Source organism: Myotis brandtii, unplaced genomic scaffold (assembly GCF_000412655.1).
Source record: "Myotis brandtii unplaced genomic scaffold, ASM41265v1 scaffold168, whole genome shotgun sequence".
Classification (NCBI taxonomy): Eukaryota; Metazoa; Chordata; class Mammalia; order Chiroptera; family Vespertilionidae; genus Myotis; species Myotis brandtii.
In genome coordinates, this window is record NW_005356173.1 from 2,758,994 (window position 1) to 2,766,921 (window position 7,928).

Here is a 7,928-nt window from a genome sequence, read left to right on the forward strand (position 1 = left end):
AAATTGATATTTGTATCATTTAAAATATGTTTGCTATTATAATAATCAGGCAACAAAAGGTTTTTTACATGACCTCCCCCCATATTTAGAATTATTTGTATAGAAAATAATCCCCAGAAGTGGATTTATTGAATCAAGAGTATGAATACATCTGAAGCTCTTTCTAGTACAGTAGAGTCCCTGAATGCAGCCTTGGCACCTAGCACTTGGCTTAGTACCAAGTGTTCTCATTACTTTTGTTTTTATTTATTTAAAAAATATGTTTTTATTGATTTTAGAGAGAAAGGAAGAGAGAGTGGGAGAGAGACACAGCGAAAAACAGGATCCATCCATCTGCTTCCCCCTGCAAGTCCCCTACTGGGGATCAAGCCCACAACCTGGGTGTGTGCTCTGACTGGGAATTGAACCGGCAACCTTTGGAGCATGGGACTATGCTCAACCAACTGAGGCACACTGGCCAGGGCTCATTACTTATGTTTTAAAGGTGTCAAAATTTTGGAAGGACATTTACACATGGCAATTTTATTTGTATGGCTGCCAATAATCATCCTTTTTACTTGAATATATGTTCATATTTTTAATGAACTTTCACATATATGATCTGATTTGAAATGTACAACATACTTTCAAGTGACACAAGGGAGATAGTTTGTTCATCACTTTCCAGAGGAAAAAATGTGAGCCTCAGAAAGGTTAAGGACACTGGCTAGAATTTCTTCTTCTTCTTTTTTTTAAAAAATATATTTTATTGATTTTTTACAGGCAGGAGGGGAGAGGGATAGATAGCCAGAAACATCGATGAGAGAAAAACATCAATCAGCTGCCCCCCGCACGCCCCCCACTGGGGATGTGCCCGCAACCAAGGCACATGCCCTTGACCGGAATCGAACCTGGGACCCTTGAGTCAGCAGGCCGACGCCCTATCCGCTGAGCCAAACCGGTTAGGGCTAGAATTTATTCTTCTTACTTGGACCTGGAACACTTTCTTTATACCCTCTCAGTGTATGTGTTTCACTTCAAAGGGTTTGAAATAAGTTGATTGTCTTTTTTTTTTTCCATTTCAGTGAATAATTGCTTTTATTCATTGGGGGGAAATACCCTATACTTACTGGAAGTATTTTTGTGTCTTTTTTTATAATACAAAATACACATCACTCCTTAATCACCACGATGAAATTTTCCAATTGCTTAATTCAAAAATAATATTAACATATTTTAAAGACATTTTAAAACAGAAATGAAAGGCAGAAATCAAAATAAGCCATTAAACTTTTTATTACTTAATATATTGGTTGAGAGAATTTTTCATTTAAAACTTTTTAAAATAGTGAGCTAAATAAAACCTATTCTACAAGCCATTCCCATACATGTAAATTCTCAGAAATTTGCTCAGGGAAGTCCTTCCATATGGTTTAAGATAAAGGTGGATGATTCCCTAGCTTTATAATTGTTGGGAATTGATTTAACTTTGATGGAACCATTTCCCCCCCAACTTTAAAAATGTTTGGTAATATCTATCCAATATACTAGTAAATGAGCATTAAATAATAGAGAGGATGAAATTGCCTGCTATGGAGGTTGGTGAATTCAACATACAATGCAAACACTTTTTATTTCTTCCCCCCTGTGTTCTTCCTTTTTCTTTCCTTTAGTAATAAGGAAATTATCATCCTGATTTCAGAGATAATATTATTGCCCAGAGAGTGAAGTGGCTTGTTCAAGTCTATTATACAGCTTTAGGTATCATTGCTGGGGTTTCAGACCCAACTTTGTTTACCTCAAACCTTAGCTCTTCTTATTAAATGAAAAGGCAATTAAAAGGATAATGATAGGAAATGTTTAAAATTTATTAATTATAATTATTCTAAAGCATATTTTTTCGATGGCATATGGTTGTTTACCTATGACCAGTGGACTACAAACATTGCTAAAAATATTGTCAATATAATGAAAACATTTACAATGTAATGGAAATATTTTCAATGGAAATGTTCAACAATGAGTTCTTTAAATAAAAAAAAAGCAACATTTTGGGTCAAATGCAGATTAAATGACTATCAGGAAGGCTGGAAAATTTCTATTCAAAGTGAACTAGATTATTTCTAAGATATAAAGAGTTTGTGACTTAGTTGGTTTTCAAATTGACCTGCCTCTGGCTTTTAGTCTTTATACTATATTAGAGACCTAGTGCGCGAAATCACGCGAGACCCAGACCCGCCATGCCGGCAATACCCCAGGCCCGCCGTGCGTGAGTAGGTCACCATGTGAGCCATGAGCCCCTCCCTGCCATGCAAGCCACAAGCCCCACCACGCAAGCCCTGCCCTGCCATGTGAGCCATGAGCCCTACCCCGTTGCCACAAGCGGCTCACGGACTTGGGGGGAGGGACTGAGAGATGTTCCATGCATCTCCTGGTGACCAATCGTTTGGTCGTTCTGGCGTTATGGCCACTGGCTTTTTATAATATAGATGTACAACAAGCCTACAATGAAGCCATTTGCCTACACACCACCTATAGTTTGTTTCAAATCTGTTGAATCTCCTTTAACTTTTAAGGTGTTCTCTTGCAAAATAATATGTAGTGAGGACATAGAATATGTCAGGTTTTGTGAAAGGTTTCTTTCTCTTTCTCTCCTCAACATCTCTCTCTCACTCTCTCTCTCTCTCTTTCTTTCTCTCTCTCCCTCTCCTCCCACCCCCTCTCTCTCTTTAGTATACAGTCATTTTCCAAACAACTGTATGGAGAAATATACAGGGTGTCCTCTAAGCCAGTCAAAGAAAGATAAATATCACACGATATCACTCATTTGTGGGATATAATGAACAATATAAACTGATGAACAAAAACAGATCCAGAGACAGAGAATCATCGATCAGAACATCAAACCTCAGAGGGAAGGTAGGGGAGGGTGGGGGTAAGGGGGAGAGATGAACCAAAGAACTTGTATGCATGCATATAAGCCTAACCAATGGACACAGACAACAGGGGGGTGAGGGCATGAATTGGGGGAGTAATGGGGGGGGTAAGGACACATATGTAATACCTTAATCAATAAAGAAATTAAAAGTTAAAAAAATGTATACACACTTTGGCTGCCATTATTCATTGCAATGGGTTAAATCTGAAAAGAAAGAAACATCAATTGCGCTATCAGCTGTTAAAGTATATAAACATTTTCATTTGGGGGGACGCCCTATATAAATACAAGAATAAACTCTGTGTTTCATGTACTTGCAACTATAAATCTACTTTTGTCCCATCCTACACACACACACACACACACACACTCACACATATGCTTATAGAAACATATGTACTTATGTGTTCTTTATAGGTGCATATTTTACAATGCAAAGTGCATATATATACATACTTATGTGTATTTATGTGTATATTTATTAAGCCTAACAACAATTTTATAAAGTGAATGTTTCTGCTACCTGAACTTCACTGGTGAACATAAAGAAGCATGATTAGCAGTAGGCAAAGCTGGGCTCCGTCTCTTAACAATTCAATTACCCTGTGATAATTTAAACTTGTGTGTAGGTTTTGATTTCCTATCAGTGTCAATGATATTCAGCATCTTCTATAATGTAGACCAAACAAAACCAAACCCAGCTATCCCAGAAATCAAAAAGTGGCTATCCATGATACTTTTAAAACATGTTCATCTCTCTTGTAGACATCAGCTAAAATAGTTCAGAAAATATATGATCTGGGCCAGAATAAAGGAAGCTATAGAAGAGGCTTGAATAACAGATTGAAAGAAGATACTAAATTAGAAAAATATTTTTGGAAGTGATAAATACTTAGATGTAGAACATGGATTTTAAGCAGGGGTTATAATATTGCCCCCTCAATATTTGTGGGATCTGTTTACATGCCATCTCCCTTGACTGATACAAAGGCCTTGGGATTAGAATTATTCCTGTCACTTATTATTTACCCTATGTTTCACCTGGACCAGTTCTGTGCATGTTCCCAAAGATAGACAGTAATGTGGTATGGGCGGCAGCAGTGTTTGAGGATGAGCCATAGGTTTTCTTTCACCTTTTCTTAATAACATTCCCACGTCTATGAGGTCCTGAAACTTGCAAACAGTCCTTCTCACCAGTTAATACCAACATTTACCCTGCAGCATAGGGCAGAGGATCTCTCTGAAAGATCAAATCTTGGCGAGAGAAACCCACATTCTATCCATGTTAATTAATATCTGACCCCAAGTAGTTGTTTCGCTGCTTCTCATTCTGCTGTCTGCAGGCACATTCCATTTTTGAAGTTTAGAGTATCTGCTTCCCTCCTGTTTCCATTCTTATCTGACTCTGCTCCCTTAGACTAGAGACAAAATTATTTGGGATGTGCTGATGTTCTCTTCTCTCTGTCTTTGCATTCTCAGATGCTCATTGTACAGTTATTTCTTTTAATTAGACTACATGATTGCTCCATTTTCCCCCCACCCCCAGTCAAAAGAGACAACCTTGATTCATTAGCTTGGTCCTGTGCTGAACCTCTTGCTGTTAGCCATGGCTTTATAACCAGTCAGTCCTTTAATAAGGGCCCAACTCTGTATAGACAGGCAGAGACAACCTTGTGAGCAGGTTGTCATTGCCTATCTAGTAACATTTGGTGAAGTTGTTTTTTGTTTTTTTCACCAACATAAAATTACACAATCTTTATATTGACCTCAGTCATATCTTATTGAAGTTAAGATTTAATTTGTATTTTTCTGCTGATTGTAACAGGTGGGGTAGGCAGAAATTTGTACAGTTCTTGTGTTTTATCTGTTATTGCCTTGTGAGACTCAACCATATAGCTTATTAAGTGTATTACTTGAGAAATTTGGAACAAAAGAACATTTTTTCTAAGACACACATCAAAGATAGAACAATTAAACTTTTATATGTATTTTCTTGGTAGTAAATCCAACAATACTTTATAATAATAAGTCATATTTTTTATTGAGGCACTGTCTCAAGTATCAAAATTAATTTTGTTCCCTAGACCTATTAATTAAAAATAAGCAATCTGGAGAACATTTGAACATCAATATATGTGCTTATAATAAAAAATCTCCTTACTTTTATGCCAGCCTAAACACTATATGAGAATAACATTTAGTTACCTATTATTCAATATAAAGACCCCATTGTAACTCACCCACATACATTGGAATGTTGAACGTTACATGTTAAAGTAGAAATTAAAAATACACAGACACATACCACACTTTCAATGACATTGAGTCAGGAAATTTTCTAGGTCTGTTTTCTCATATTAAGTACATCCTTTTGACTAAATGATTCTTAAGTTCTTTCCCCCCCTTGGTATGATATGAGTATAAATTTATGTTTCTAGTTCTCAAGAGGCTGCTAAATCTTCAGTTTGATCACACGAATTTCCCTCCATTGATATTCCCAGTTAATCATGAACTCATCAATGATTCTTAGGTCTAGATATTAAAGGCTGCGTCTAGATAGCAATTGCAGAGCAAAAGGAAAGTCAGTGAATCGCCTTGGACCTCTCTGGTTAATACAGGGTTGTATGCAAGTTGTGTAAAAAATCTCTGACCATCCCTGGCCAGTGTGACTCATTTGGTTGGAGCATAGTCCCCTGCACTGGAAGGTCATGGGTTCAAGGTCGTAGGTTCAATTCCCAGTCAGGGTGCATGCCTGGGGTGCGGGCTCCATCCAGGCCACGGTATGTACAGGAGGCAACTTATCGATGTTTCTCTCACATCAATGTTTCTCTCTCTCTCCCCCTCTCCCTCCCTCCCTAAAAACAATTAAGAAAACATATCTGACCAAAACTTCATCATGTGCATTTGTCTTGGTCAAGAAGATCTACATAAATACTATTATTTACACAATATATTTTGGGGGGCATTTTTAGGTAATACTACAATGTTTCTTTTTCAACTAAGATGTTATGATTTCTGTCACTGTATGTTAATTTAGAAAGAAAAAATTACTGTCACTAGAGAAAATAACAGTTATGCAGAAAAGGAAAAGTTGTGAAAGCATAGTACTTGGCTTAATTGTGAATAGCATTTACATAGTCACAATAATGTAAATCTTTTTTTAATATATTTTATTGATTTTTTACAGAGAGGAAGGAAGAGGGATAGAGAGTTAGAAACATCAATGAGAGAGAAACACCAATCAGCTGCCTCCTGCACACCCCCCACTGGGGATGTGCCCACAACCAAGGTACATGCCCTTGACCGGAATCAAACCTGGGACCCTTCAGTCCACAGGCCGACGCTCTATCCACTGAGCCAAACCGGTTAGGGCAATAATGTAAGTCTTGAACTGAACAGAGACCCAATGGGAAGTCTGATATAACCCCATGAGGAAGGTGGCGGGGGGGGGGGGGGGGATGGAAAGAAAGACTATGCTTGTGTGTGGTGGGGTAAAGCGATGAAAAAGATCTGAACCCTCATCTTTCAAGGTGGGAAGTCCATACTAGTAGATACCAAAAACTGAAAAATTAGGGAATAACAATAAGCATGTTATTTAATCAAAGAAATAGAGGTAAATTTCAAAAGAAGCAGCCAAAATATATTAATATACTTGTTTTAGGAAACAGTAAATGCAAAGATCTAAGGGACTTTAAGTTTATGCATACATAAATGTATGATTAAAATAAAAATAAAATATGTTGTCTAAAAATGTTATAAGAATTTCGATTCATATCTATTATGTTCTAAAACTTTTTAATGTATATATTGATACCTTCTCTCTTAAGTGAAGTCATAATTCAGGAATGAAATGAGATCAGGTGACCACCAATCTGTATTTCTCAATCCCTTCACTGTTTTCTTCCAGCCCCCTAACACTCCTTCTCTCTGGCAACCATCAGTCTGTTCTCTATATCTATGAGTTTGTTTCTGTTTCATTTGTTCATTTATATTGTTCTGTAGATTCCACATATAAGTGAAATCATATGGTATTTGTCTGAGTAGTAAAGTACAGCATAGTAAACATAGTCAAACATACCAAACCTGTGTATGGTACCAGCTGGGTACTGGAAATATTGGGGGAGGGGGGACACTTTGTAAAGTATATGATTATCTAACCACTATGCTGCACACCTGAAACTGATACAAAGTAACATGGAATGCACACTATAATTTAAAAAATTTAAATTAAAAAATTAGATCAGTTGAAATTTTCTTATATGTCACCTGTTGTACCATTCATAAAAAACTATTACTTTTGTTTCATTTTAAATTACTTATTTTTCCATCACCATTTATCCACCATATACCTTCTTCCACCTCCACTCATCCTCCACAATCACCACATTATTGATCTTTCATATTGTTGTAAATTTTAAATTATGTGAAATTTAAAACACCGTAGGAATGACCAGTGTCTGGATTTAGTTGTGTGTTTTCTATGCTGAGCTACTTCTATTGCACTGTCTAGAATTTGAGTATCTATGTCTATAACATTATGCACCAGAAAACACTGACATGGTAAGTTGATAAAAGAATTACTGTTTGGAAATATGAGAACTACATGATTTTCAATATTCTATACTCAATTACCTATAATTTAGACCCCCAGAAAGTCAGAGCACATAGAAAGCAGGTTGAATTTTATATCTTGCACATTACTAAAGCAACATAGAGTCCATAGAGGGACTATAAGTAGACATCAATTTTCTTTTAAAAGATCTTGGAAGACATTGTCTTGATTATCAAACCAGTTTCATCCACACTTATCATCAAAGGTTTTCATCTTTTAGGACAGTGGTTCTCAACCTTCCTAATGCTGCGACCCTTTAATACAGTTCCTCATGTTGTGGTGACCCCCAATTTCATTGTTACAAATTGAACATAATTAAAGCATAGTGATTAATCACAAAAACAATATGTAATTATATATGTGTTTTCCGATGGTCTTAGGCGACCCCTGTGAAAGGGT